Source organism: Leopardus geoffroyi, chromosome D1 (assembly GCF_018350155.1).
Source record: "Leopardus geoffroyi isolate Oge1 chromosome D1, O.geoffroyi_Oge1_pat1.0, whole genome shotgun sequence".
Taxonomy (NCBI): Eukaryota; Metazoa; Chordata; class Mammalia; order Carnivora; family Felidae; genus Leopardus; species Leopardus geoffroyi.
The window spans coordinates 36434577-36448471 of NC_059329.1; positions in this window are offsets into that span (position 1 = coordinate 36434577).

Consider the following 13895-nt stretch of genomic DNA (forward strand, 5'->3'; position numbering starts at 1 on the left):
GAAATTGATAGTACTTTTTTTTCCAACTGTTTCCTTTTAAACTAAAGGAGCCATTCAACTACAGATTTATTTTCAGAAAAAAGAAACTCAATACAAGTGATGTGTGCATTAGACAGGATCTCTGTAGAAAACAAATAATATATTTGTGTTAGTTTAACTACTATATATAAAAGATATGGATGAAGTGTAGTAAATTCACAAAACACAGTACAGTATAATAATAGAGGGAATGTTACCACCTTATTAGAGTCCTAGAAATGCACCTTCTGGATCTCCTTCATGAGAAATTAATGTAGGATGCATATGCATATGACAGCTTCAGCCTTCCATAGTACTAGACTCAACACCACATTTTTTTTTCCACGTAGGCCACCTTCCCCCTCAACTACTCCCAGCCAATATCTGAGCATGGTAAGTATACTGAAACTTACGAATATGGGATTCCCCTAATAGGCAACATTGGCTAGGAGGCTCCCCACCAGTCTGCTGAACTTTTCCTAAAATTGTGCTGCAATTTGAGAACCAAGCTATTCATCCTCCTTTCTCCACCCTTTCCATGCTCAGACATTAGATCTATATCATATCCTGAGCTCCTCTTATTTACTGATTCTTTATAAGGATTTTTCCCAGTAAATCTCTTGTAACTCTAGTTTCACGTTGGCATCTGCTTCTTGAAAGACACACATCCTCTAATTTCTAACGATGAGGGGAGTAAGAAGTTACTGGAAACAGAAGGAAAGTTACTGGAAAAGAAGGTTACAAAGAGTTGGGATATTCACTGCCCAAAGCAACTCCATGGGGAGGGACTTAGGGCTATAATTTTTCCAGCCTCAATTTGTTTCCTCCTTATGATGCCTTTCTGGGTGTCTCTACTAAAAGAAGTCAACTGAAAACTGGAAGGTGAGGTAGCCCAGAGATGTACACACAAGCTTTTGGGGGCAGGAAAAATCCTCCTTCTGTAGAGGAGGATGGAGAGTAGATGTGGTTGCTTTATTTCCATTTTGATCCTTGTTATTTCCTTCCTTCTAGTAAGTCTGGATTTCATTCATTTATTCTTAGTTTTCTTATTCCTTGAGGTGTAAAGTTAGATTGCTTATTTGAGATTTTTCTTATTTATTGAGATAGGCATTTAAAACTATAAATTTTCCTCTTAAAACTGCTTTTGTTGTATTCCATGTTTTGCTATAATTTGTCTCAAGGTAGTTTTTGATTTCTCTTCAGATTTCTTCTTTGACCCATTGGTTGTTCAGTCTCCACCTAGGTGTGAGTTTTCCAGTTTTCTTCTTGTAATTGATTCCTAGTATCATACCATTGTGGATAGAAAAGATGCTTGATATAATTTCAATCTTTAAAATTTTTTTAAGATGAGTTTTGTGGCCTAACATGTGTTCTATACTAGAGAATGTTCTGTATATATCTGTTAAGTCCATCTTGTCTAATGTGTTATTTAAGGCCAATGTTTCCTTGTTGTTTACTGTGTGCATAAACGTTGATGTAAATGGGGCATTAAAGTCCCCAATTTTTATTGTATTGCTGTTTATTTCTTCCTTTCGGTTTGTTAGTATTTGCTTTAAATATCTAAGTTCTTCTATGTTGGCTGCATAAATATTTACAAATGTTATGTTCTCTTGTTTGGTTGATGCATTTATTATTACTAATGCCATTCTTTAGCTCTTGTTACAGTCTTTAAAGTCTATTTTTCTGATATAAGGATAGCTACTCAAGATTTCCTTTGGTTTTGGTGAATATCTTTTTATATTGTTTCACTTTCAGTTTGTGTATGTCCTTACATCTGAAGCGAGTCTCTAACAGGCTGTAGATGAGTCTTGTTGTTGTTGTTTTTACCATTCAGCCACTCTGTCTTTTAATTACAGAATTTAGTGCATTTATACTTACAGTCATTATTGATACATAGGTACTTATTGACATTTTGTTAATTGTTTTCAGGCTGTTTTGTATTTCCTCTCTGTTCCTTCTTTTGCTCTGTCCCTTTTCTGACCTTAGTGGTATGCTTTGATTCATTTCTCTTTATCTTTTGTGTATTCTGGTTATCATGAAGTTTATACATAATAATTTATATTGGTAACAGCCTATTTTAAGTTGCTAACAACTTAAGTTTGAACACATTATAAAGTCCTACATTTTAACTCAATCCCCTGTTTTTTGTTTTTAATGTAACATTTTATATCTTTTATGTATCTTTTAATTAATTATTATAGTTATAGTTACTTTTACTACTTCTGTCTTTTAGTTTTCATACTAGCTTTAGAAGTGATTAATTTACTATTTTTACTATATATTTACCCTTACCAGTGAGGTTTACATTTCCATATTTGTTTGTTTGTTTTTGTTAATTAGCACCTTTTATTTTTAGTTTAAATATGTCCTTTTAACATTTCTTGTAAGGCTGTTTAGTGATGCAGAGCTCCTTTGCTTTTGTTTCTCTAGAAAACTCAATCTCTCCAGTTCTAAATAACCTTGTCAGATATTTTTGGTTGGAATTTTATTTTTCTTTCGGCACTTTAAGTATATCATGCCATTTGGGGTGCCTGGGTGGCTCAGTTGGTTGAGTGTCCGATTTTGGCTCAGGTCATTATCTCACAGTTCGTGAGTTCGAGCCCCACATCACCCTACATCAGGCTCTGTGCTGACAGCCCAGAGCCTGGAGCCTGCTTCAGATTCTGTCTCCCTCTCTCTCTGCCCTTCCCCCACTCACGCTCTGTCTGTCTGTCTGTCTCTCTCTCTCTCAAAAATAAACATTAAAAAAAATTTAAATATATCATGCCATTCCCTTCTGGCCTGAAAAGTTTCTGTTGAAAAATTTGCTGATAGTTTATGTGGGGTCCCCTGTATGTAACAAGTTGTTTTGTTCTTTCTACTTTTAAAATGCTCTTCTTGTCTTTACCATTTGACATTTGAATTATAATGTGTCTTAGTGTGGGTCTCTTTGGGCTCCTCTTATTTGGAAGTATCTAGGATATCTAGATATGGATGTTTATTTCCTTCCCCAGAGTAGGTAAGTTATCAGCCATTATTTTTTAAAGTAATTTTTGTTTCTTTGTTTTTTTGTATTATACCTCTTTTTCTCTCTCTTCTCCTTCTGGAGCCCCTATGATGCTTGATGTTGCCCCATAAGTCCCTTAAGCTATGTTTACTTTAAAAAAAAAATTTCCCTGTTCTTATTGGATTACTTTCACTGCTCTATCTTTAAGTTTGCTGATCGTTTCTTCTGCTTCATTTAGCTTGATTTTGGACCCTTCTAGTGTATTTTTAGCTTAGTTGTATTTTTCAGTTCTGTGGCTTCTGTTTGGTACTTTCTTATATTGCCTATATTTTTGCTGAAGTTTTTTATGTGTTCTGGAGAGTGGATTTGGAATGCCACATAGAAGATATTCATTCAGTTCAGTGCACAAAAATCTGGGGCACAAAAATCTAACCCATGTGGGGCAGGTTATATGACCCAGAGATCACCAATCGGAATGTCCTCCTTTCTGACCACAATGAATGATTCAGGTGATGAAACAGGATTTGAGTAGGGTAAATCAGATTTAATTTTCACTCAAATAATGTGAAAGAGACTCTTTCTTTCCATTGTTTTTCCAGTTGATGAAAAGGCCAGCATGGGTTGGGGAGAGGAGCATTCCTAAGTTCCTAAAAATAGACTTAATGGACATAGTAGAAAGGAGAAATGAGAAGATGAGAGGGAAATGCCCTGGGCATATTTATTATCAATATTATAATGCCTCACACAGAATAACCACTACTTTTTTTGTTTCATTTTGTTGTTTGATTCTTCTTTTTTCTTGCTTCAGTCAGTTTGAGCTGGCTTTTTGTCACTTGTACCCAAAAGAGTCCTGACAAGAGCAGACTAATGGCTACAAGTTGTCCAAATACTATCTAAAACTGTGGACTGCATTATCGAGAAATTCAGGGATTGTACTGACAGAGCAGAGAGACTCTAAAAGAATTATCAAGATAAAGTGGTCTCATTGGGTTCTGGAAATGATTCTCTGACAAGCTGAGAAGTAACTACAGCAATATGGCTACTGGAAGTGAAGTTAATTGAGTTTCCCTCTCCACCACTTTTGCAGTGTGATTCTGATCTCCAGGTTTAGTTAACTGGAACCAGACAAGACTTAAGAGACCTAGAAAACAGCCAGTTTTCTGTTAACTTTAAAACTATTGGCTGCCTTATGTTATATTTTGTGACACTTCTGCTAGGACAGATCAAACATAATTTTTTAAATTGCTAATCTCTGTGACTTAATGAATTTTGAGTGCTAGATTTTGCTCTGAGACAAAGAGAACAAAAATTCTGAGTCATTTTATTTCTGTTACCTATTTAGAACATATTATACTCAAGGCACTATATGTGCGGATGAGACATTAAAATAAGAAAAAAATATATAGTTATGATACAGTCTAGGAAGAAAACAGAAAACATAGGTAAATGATTCAGTTAATGGAATTTTTCAACATCTATCCCAAATTTTTTCTAATGTGCCTTCCTTTTGTATAAAAGCGATTGGAAAACTAACAGATATATTTCCTAGTCCATCTTGATGCTAGGGATTTGGATGCAAATGAGATTACAATCAAATGCAGTTATATAAATATTAAATTGGGGGGGGGGCACCTGTGCGGCTCAGTCAGTTGGGCATCTGATTTCGGCTCAGGTCCTGATCTTGTGGTTTATGGGTTTAAGCCCCAAGTTGCACTCTATGTTGATGGCTCAGAGCCTGGAGCCTGCTTCAAATTCTGTGTCTCCCTCTCTCTCTGTCCCTCCTCTGATTATGCTCTGTCTCTCTCAAAAATATATAAACATTAAAAAAATTTTTTAGGGGCACCTGGTTGGCTCAGTCGGTTGAGCATCTGACTTCAGCTCAGGTCATGATCTCACACTCCATGAGTTCGAGCCCCGCGTCGGGCTCTGTGCTGATAGCTCGGAGCCTGAAGCCTGCTTCCAATTCTGTGTCTCTCTCTCTCTGCCCCTCCCCTGCTCATGCTCTGTCTCTCTCTGTCTCAAAAATAAAAAAAAAAAAAAAAAAAGAAAAGAAAATTTTTAATAAATAAGTATTGAATTTGGACCCAGAATTCTAGGGAGAGAAATTGCAGCAAAGAGGTGTCCATTTTGCTGCTGTGAGTTGTAGCACGCAATGCATGGATCTAGAGGAAGTTTTTATGCTTGAGTCATAGTTCAGATTATATGTCTCTTATCCTATATCTTCTAACAGTTTTCTGGGTACTTATGATCTATTTTAAAATTATTTCTACTTAACACTAAGTAAATGGATTTCTATTATCTATGATTGGAGCCTATCTGACTCAGCACACACTTTCTTATTGTGTAATAAATGGGTCAATAGAGACACAGATTGCTGTTAAACCACACAAGAGAAGACTTAGTTCAGTCTTAGGAGTTGACAAATAAACAAGACCCTAGGAAAATATTAGAAATGTAGATAATTACAGGTGTGTGCCCTTGGCAAAGAAAACAGCACATACGAAAACCAGTCTAGGAAGGAGAATGAGGCATATTCTGAGAATAGTAAATGCCTCATAAGAATAGGAGTATAGCCTATAAGATGAAAGTGACCAGAAGGAGTATTAGAAAAATAACTCAGGATTGGATCATTGGAAGCTCTTTGTGTCTCACTTAGGGGCAACTAATTTCAAAGATGCTGGGGAGCCACTGAAGAATTTTGGAGCAAAAAAATTATGTGATTATATTTGCAGTTTAGACAGATTACTCTAGCTCTTGTATGAAAACGTTTGAATATTTAGACTATTTAATGAGTATCTTCTCTGTGCTAGGAAATCTTCTAAGTAATAGTAAACAGCAACAAGACAAACAATGTACCTGTCCTCTTAGACCTTACATTGTGGTGAATATGACAGGCATTACACTTTTTTTAAACTTAAAAAAGCTTTTTTAAATGCTTATTTATTTTTGAAAGAGAGACAGACGGACAGACAATGCAAGCAGGGGAAGGGCAGAGAGAGAAGGAGACACAGAATCTGAAACAGGCTCCAGGCTCCAAGCTGTCAGCACAAAGCCCGACGCAAGGCTTGAACTCACAAACTGTGAGATCATGACCTGAGCCAAAAGTCGGATGTTTCACTGAGCCACCCAGGCGCCCCGATGACAGTCATTACGTTTTGACAAATGTTACATAATTAAGGAAAGAGACTATCAATGAATGAGAGAAAAAGCAAAAGGGTAAGGAGAGAGAGAGGGAAAATTACAACGGAAGCTATTATAGGATTCTGAAGAAAAAAGTGACATAATCACTTTAGGTTTTAAAATAAACTCTTGTCCTATATCTTCATTGTTGTGGTTATGTGGATCTACACACTTGATAAAAATGACATAAAAGTATACCTATGTTTTACATACAAATGTTCTGGCTTTTCTATTTTAGTATAGTTATTTCAGAGATAACCTTTGGGGGAAACTTGGTGAAGGAAATGTGGGACCTCTCTCTATTATCTCAGCAGCTTCCTGTGAATCTATAAGTATTTCAAAATAAAATTCTAAAAATGTACATATATATATGTACATATATATATATATATATATATATATACCTTTTGACCAGAGGATATGAGGATGAAAGCAGGAAAGACCAATTACCAGGCAGGACAGTAATTCAGATGAGAGATGCTTGTCACTTGGAACACTAATGTTTTAGGAGAAGTTAAGGAGTAGTCAAATTCTGGTATAATTTGAAGATATGGGGTATAAAACAAAGAAGACAAAAGAGGTATGGTGTGATCAGCTATTTAATGGCTAGGTTTTTTACTGAGATAGAGGTGGTGGAGATATTTAATGATACAAGAAGAGTAGAAACAGAATTTCTCTTTTGGAAATATTAAATTAGAGATGCATACTATATGCCCAAGTGAAAATATAACACAGGCAGCAAATACACACTAGAAGTTAAATCAAGGTATCAGAGTTAAATATGTAAATGTAAAAGTCATCCTTAGATTTATTTAAAGTCAAGACACTAGATATGATCACTGAGTAGGACACAGAATAAATAATGAAAGAAGAAGAAGAAGAAGAAGAAGAAGAAGAAGAAGAAGAAGAAGGAGGAGGAGGAGGAGGAGGAGGAGGAGGAGGAGGAGGAGGAGAAATCTGAAAACTAACCCATGGAGCAGTAGAAATTGAAGTGGGTCAGAAGAGGGAGAGAAATTGGAAATGAATAAAGAAGGACAGTAAATAAAGCGGGAAAAAAATCTTAAGTGTCACACAGGATAGGTGTCAACTGAATGAAATGTTTCATGAATGAGAGAGTGATCAAATATGACAAATGCTGTTAAAAATGGAAACTCAGTAATCACTAATTGATTATTGGATTTGGCAAAATGGAGGAAAGAGGTGGCAGTGACATGATCAATTACCAGAATGCTAGGGATGAGAGTTTGACTGGAGTGATTTCAGAAAAGAAGGTGAGGAGAGGTAAAAGAGCTCAACACAGTGAAAACTTACTGGAGATGTTCCGCTGTACAGTGGACCCTCTGATTAATAGATAGACTGCTGTGTTGGTGAAGCAAAGGTCAAGATGGAGAAGTCATAATACGTTTTGTAGGAGAAATGGACAATATCTGATGATGCAGAGGAAGGGAGAACTGCAGAATCAAATTCCTTAACCAAGTGGATGTGGAGACTAAATAGAGTAACAAGAATTAGTTTTTGACTGAATGTGGGAGTGATTAGAGTCACAGGTATTAGTGAATGGATGTAGAAGGTAATAAATCACAGAAAAAACACAGATATAGTTTTTCAGACATTTATTTATTTTAGACATTTATTTATTATTAATAAATTATTATTAATAAATTTATTATTTATTTATTATTATTATTTTAGACGTGTATTTATTTTGAGAGAGAGAGAGAGTGCCCATGTGTATGCAAATGTGTGTGTAAATAGGAGAGGGGCAGAAAGAGAGGGAGGAGAGAATCCCAAGCAGTCTCCATTCTGTCAGTACACAGCCCTATGCAGGGCTGGATCTCACAAACCATGAGATCATGACCTAAGCTGAAATCAAGAGTTGGATGCTGAACCAACTGAGCCACCCAGATGCCCATAAAATAACCAAGCTTTACAAAAATGAAAAAACTGTACTCAGCCCACTATAAAACCACAGAGATTGAAACTATTGAACAGATCTTTACCAAATTCACATGTTGTCCATACTTCTAGCAGAGATTTAAAAGAAGAAAAAAGTAGGAAAATTTTTCTTTGGATTTTACTCACAGGGTCAAGATACTTTGATTTTGGATTTACTTCTTTGGAAATTGAATGCCTTGAGTTAATTTGCAATGAAATACAATATTTGAATTTAACTCTACCTGAGAAGTTGATAATGGGGAAGAATATTATAGTCAAATTTGAGATATCTCTATTTTGGCATTTTATTATTAAAGTATCTCGCTAAAATTGAATATCATCACATATTTTGTGATAGGTTCTTTAGAATTATGTGATTGGATGCAATTTTTTTGATGGGAAATAGAATATAGAGTAAATTTTTTAACCTTGGGCACAAAATGATTTAATTAATATTCTCTTCTGACTTATTTCAGAGTCCTTGTGGAGAAAATTAAACTTCCATACAAAGGTTTATCAGATTTATCCTGATAAACTGCTCATCTCATTAGTCTCGTTGAATGAAGAATTCATTGTTATGCCCAAATGATTATAAGAAAAAATATCGAGGGTAGTATAAGGGGGGACTTTTTTCCCTACTTCTGCTGTGTTTTTGGTTTTTCAATTAGATAGAGTTCCTTGCTTCTCTATGCCTTTAACTCATTTCTCCCCGAGTATGGAGGAGTAACTTAACCTGATTAGTACATTTAGAAGGATAAATTTGCAATTTATATTCTGACTCATTTTCCCCTCTTTTAGCCACAGTGACATGTCATCCATCTAGTTTGTGACTTCATGACAGGATTGGGCTCCCCGCCTTGGGAAAGCCTACAGTTACTCAGTCTTGTTTATTACTGAGAGGGTAATTGCAACTAATTCTGAGGTAATTGCAACTAATTATAAACCACCTCCCCAGAGATACAATCCAGATTTTCCAATGTCAAATTTTACAAATAATATTTGATATTTGTATTACCACATTTTTAACTCTTATTGTTTATTTTGTAAATTAGTTCAACTACTTGGGAGTAGAGAATGGGAGATAAACTGGGTCCCCCTAAATTCGTCCCAAAATGCAAATAAAATAGTTTTTTGAAGTTACTGGAAAACATGCAGATAAAGTTGCAGAAATTAAACAATACATTTTTGTTTTATTTTTCTTTTCTCTTTACCTTTACCTCAGTAGTCATAGGTGAAACATTTTAATATCAAATGAAATCAGGAGGTTTTGGAGTCAAATAAGGAACGTAAACTATTTTGGAGGGGGGGTGGTGCCTAGGTGGCTCAGTCATTTTAAGTGTCTGACTATTTAAGCTCAGGTCATGATCTCACAGTTCTTCAGATCAAGCCCTATGTTAGGCTCTGTGCTGACAGCACAGAGCCTGCTTGGGATTCTCTCTCTTCCTCTTTCTCTCTCTCTCTCTCTGCTCTTCCCCCACTCATGCTCTCTCTCTCAAAATAAATATTTAAAAAAATTTTAAAAATGACATTCTGTATGTATAGGCTATGTAACAATTTGCATTAATGCAACACCTTAATATTTTATTATTTTGTAATGGAAAGTGTGATTTATATCACTAAGGTGATTAAACACTATATATAAGACCACAGAAAAAAAAATATTTTATTGAGCTTCAGAGATAAAGGGACTGAACTTTGGCAAGACAGAACTGAAGAGATGCCACACATACACCTCCTTTGGATTCAGAAAGACATATATAAGTTTGCAAGTCAGAAAACCCTTCATTAAGCTTGTGATACCCCTTTCCTTCTTCAAGCAACAAATATATATCTAAGTGAATAATACACAAATGGTATAGAAAACATTCATTTTAAGAAAGAAATGGAATATATTTAACACATTTAAGCTTTGATAATTTGAGGTGAAAGGGGCCCAGGATGGTGAGCTTCCTTTCACTTTCTCTTTTGTACAAAGAGATCTCATATGTCAGATGCTTCCCAAAAATATTGGAGAGGACTATGTTGCTCTAGCAGTATTTTTTAAATCTGATTATCTGAGAATATTCATGAAAGATGACATGACGAAAGTGCAGTTTTTAAAATGTAGTGTTCTCAAAGTTACCTGTGAACCTGGCTCTGTACCAGATCTACTGAATAAGGATTCAGAGATTATAGCTATGAAATTTGGATTGCAAGGGGTGGAGAGAAACATAGATCTTTCTCATGCAGAGCCAAGTTTGAGAATCACTGGACAACACAGGCAACACATGCACATACTTATAATCAGTACATTCCAAATTTGCAGGAAAAGTTGAAACATCATTGATACCAGGTGGAATACAAAAGTGAGAGTTAAAGCCATAATTATCTTCCTCAACAGTGATTAGGACTAGAGGAGATTTGAGATCATTGGCCCATCCTAATTTCTCTGATCTAAACTGTACATGACATCTCACAATACAAGATAATTCAAAACCAAGCAACTTCTTCCTGTCCTTTCTCCTATACCTCGATTTTTAAAACAAATTCTTCCACATACTTCTATAATGTGAGGGGAGGTGATTACAATGAGAGATTTTACTCAGTAGGGGAAGCGAACTTTGGCTCTTAGCAGGTATAATTTATCCTTAGACCAAAAGCATACATGAAGCACTCTGACATTGAAAGTGATGCTTCCCTTATTATTAAAGCTTTTCACGACTTTTTGTACTTAAACATATGTCCCATTTGTGAGTGGGAAATGGATGAAGCTTCCTATGTTTTTGCCATAGTACCAAGAATCTGCTTTTCTGAAGGAAAATTTGGCAAATATATCAGGAAGAGTTAAAATGAATGCCATGAGGAAGAACATATCCTCTTTACTGGGAGTTATGCTTGTCCTAGTAAAGAAATAAAGAAAAAAAGTTAAACACAGAAACAAGAGAGCGAAAATCTTATTTTTATCATTGTAGTCATTCTTTTGTATTTTGTTTCTTTTTAAAACTTTTTAGAGGTTATTTTTATTTAAAAAAAATTTTTTTTTATAATTTAACTTTATTTTATTATTTTTTTTTAAATTTACATCCAAATTAGTATATAGTGAAGCAATGATTTCAGGAGTAGATTCCTTAATGCCCCTTACCCATTTAGCCCATCCCCCCTTCCACAACCCCTCCAGCAACCCTGTTTGTTCTCCATATTTATGAGTCTCTTTTGTTTTGTCGCCATTCCTGTTTTTTATATTATTTTTGTTTCCGTTCCCTTATGTTCATCTGTTTTGTCTCTTAAAGTCCTCATATGAGTGGTCATATGTTTGTCTTTCTCTGACTAATTTCACTTAGCATAATACCCTCCAGTTCCATCCATGTAGTTGCAAATGGCAAGATTTCATTCTTTTTGATTGCTGAGTAATACTCCATTGTATATATATACCACCTCTTCTTTATCCATTCATTCATTGATGGACATTTGGGCTCTTTCTATACTTTGGCTATTGTTGATATTGCTGCTATAAACATGGGGGTGCATGTGTCCCTTCAAAACAGCACACCTGTATCCCGTGGATAAATGCCTAGTAGTGCACTTGCTGGGTCGTAGGGTAGTTCTATTTTTAGTTTTTTGAGAATCCTCCATACTGTTTTCCAGAGTGGCTGCACCAGCTTTCATTGCCACCAACAATGCAAAAGAGATCCTCTTTCTCCGCATCCTCACCAACATCTGTCATTGCCTGAGTTGTTAATGTTAGTCATTCTGACAGGTGTAAGGTGGTATCTCATTGTGGTGTTGATTTGTATTTCCCTGATGATGAGTGATGTGGAGCATTTTTTCATGTGTTGGTTGGCCATCTGGATGTCTTCTTTGGAGAAGTGTCTGTTCGTGTCTTTGGCCCATTTCTTCACTGGATTCTTTGTTTTTTGGGTGTTGAGTTTGATACGTTCTTTGTAGATTTTGGATACTAACCCTTTATCTGATATGTCATTTGCAAATATCTTCTCCAATTCTGTCGATTGCCTTTTAGTTTTACTGATTGTTTCCTTCACTGTGCAGAAGCTTTTTATTTTGATGAGGTCCCAGTAGTTCATTTTTGCTTTTGTTTCCCTTGCCTCCGGAGAAGTGTTGAGTAACAAATTGCTGTGGGCAAGATCAAAGAGGTTTTTGCCTGCTTTCTCCTTGAGGATTTTGATGGCTTCCTGTCTTACATTGAGGTCTTTCATCCACTTTGAGTTTATTTTTGTGTATGGTGTAAGAAAGTGGTCCAGCTTCACTCTTCTGCATGTCGCTGTCCCGTTTTCCCAGCACCGCTTTTTGAAGAGACTGTCTTTATTCCATTGGATATTCTTTCCTGCTTTGTCAAAGATTAGTTGGCCATACATTGGTGGGCCCATTTCTGGGTTCTCTATTCTGTTCCATTGATCTGAGTATCTGTTCTTGTGCCAGTACCATACTGTCTTGATGATTACAGGTTTGTAGTATAGCTTGAAGTCTGGGATTGTTATGCCTCCTGCTTTGTTTTTTTTTTTTTTTGTTTTTTTTTTTCAAGATTGCTTTGGCTATTGGGGGTCTTTTCTATTCCATACAAATTTTAGGATTGTTTGTTCTAGCTCTGTGAAGAATGGTGGTGTTACTTTGATAAGGATTGCATTGAATATGTAGATTGCTTTGGGTAGTATCGACATTTTAACAATATTTGTTCTTCCTATCCAGGAGCATGGAATCTTTTTCCATTTCTTTGTGCCTTCTTCAATTTCTTTCATAAGCTTTCTATAGTTTTCCATGTATAGATTTTTCACCTCTGTGGTTAGATTTATTCCTAGGTATTTTATGGTTTTTAGTGCAATTGTAAATGGGATTGATTCCTTGATTTCTCTTTCTGTTGCTTAACTGTTAGTATATAGGAATGCAACTGACTTCTTTGCATTGATTTTATATCCTGCTACTTTGCTCAATTCATGAATCAATTCTAGCAGTTTTTTGGTGTAATCTTTTGGGTTTTCCATATAGAGCATCATGTCATCTGCAAAGAGTGAAAGTTTGACCTCCTTCTGGCTTATTTGGATGCCTTTAACAAAAGGCATCTTTGTGTTGTCTGATTGCAGAGGCTAAGACTTCCAATACTATTTTGAATAACAGTGGTGAGAGTGGACATCCCTGTCTTGTTCCTGACCTTAGGGGGAAAGTTCTCAGTTTTTCCCCATTGAGGATGATATTAGTGTTGGGTTGCTCGTATATGGCTTTTATCATCTCGAGGTATGATCTTTCTATCCCTACCTTCTTGAGGGTTTTTATCAAGAAAGAATGTTGCATTTTTGTCAAATGCTTTCTCTGCATCTATTGAGAGGATCATATGGTCCTTGTCCTTTCTTTTATTGATGTGATGAATCACGTTAATTGTTTTGTGGTTATTGAACCAGCCCTGCATCCCAGGTATAAATACCATTTCATCGTGGTGAATAATTTTTTTAATGTATTGTTGGATCCAGTTAGCTAATATCTTGTTGAGGATTTTTGCATCCATGTTCATCATGGAAATTGGTCTATAGTTCTCCTTTTTAGTGGGGTCTATGTCTGGTTTTGGAATCAGGGTAATGCTGGCTTCAAAGAATGAGTTTGGAAGTTTTCCTTCCATTTCTATTTTTTGGAACAGCTTCTAGAGAATAGGTGTTAACTCTTCTTTAAATGTTTGGTAGAATTCCCCTGGAAAGCCATCTGGCCCTGGACTCTTGTTTTTTGGCAGATTTTTTATTACCAATTTGATTTCCCTACTGGTTGTGGGTCTGTTCAAATTTTCTATTTCTTC